Genomic DNA, 825 nt, shown 5'->3' with positions numbered 1-825 from the left:
ATGTTTTTCATGGTCTTTGATTTTTTTAAAAAGATCACAGCAGCCAAGTTTTTTTCTTTTTTCTTTTTTAATAACACAATCTAGGGCTTGCGTCCCAAAAGTTCAATGTTTTGTCCTGTCAGATTACCCGTTTCCTCTTCAATTTATTTGTAATGTAAACCTCACCTCGTTTCTGCTCTGATCCTGGGACTGTGCCCAGCATTCCCAGCTGGTATGTCAACACATTTCTACAGGCAATGATAAGGGTTACGTTTTTAACAAAAACCTAAACACTTCCAACAAAACCAGCCCCCCCCCCGCCTTCTCCCCCTTTCCCAGTGACTTATTAAAATCAACTTGAAGTCAAAACCATGAGCAAATGTGCCTTTTCCAAATTTGCAGCATCAAGGCAGATGAATGGTCAGACATCTGCCTTTTAGGGTTGCCCTAAGAAGAACTAACAAAAGGGGTGACAGCCCTTAAACAGCTGCTTGGGGAGGATGGACATCTGCCTGTGTTTTTACTAGCCATTCAGGGCTCAGAGCTCGCCTTGAAAAGAGCATGTGGGGCTGGGGAGCAATAGTTCGGAGGCAGCCAGGTGTTATATGGCTTTTGTCTTCACAAAGCCACACATTACTGTAGAGCCATAACTCTGAGGAAGCCAGCTGTCAGGGCTGTGGGGCAGGCTCCTCTGGGTGGGAGGCGAGGGGAGAGAAAGTGTCTGTGGCCAAATTCCCTTTTAGACACCTGAGCCTGGCTGGCTCTGAAACCCGAGAGTTTTGTGTCTTCTCCCACTCCAGTCTTCCCTGGGGAGACGCCGGGGCCCTTCTTGCTCGCCACCCTTGG

This window comes from Hipposideros armiger, unplaced genomic scaffold, assembly GCF_001890085.2.
Source record: "Hipposideros armiger isolate ML-2016 unplaced genomic scaffold, ASM189008v1 scaffold_15, whole genome shotgun sequence".
Lineage (NCBI taxonomy): Eukaryota > Metazoa > Chordata > Mammalia > Chiroptera > Hipposideridae > Hipposideros > Hipposideros armiger.
Note: the sequence above shows the minus strand (reverse complement) of the source record.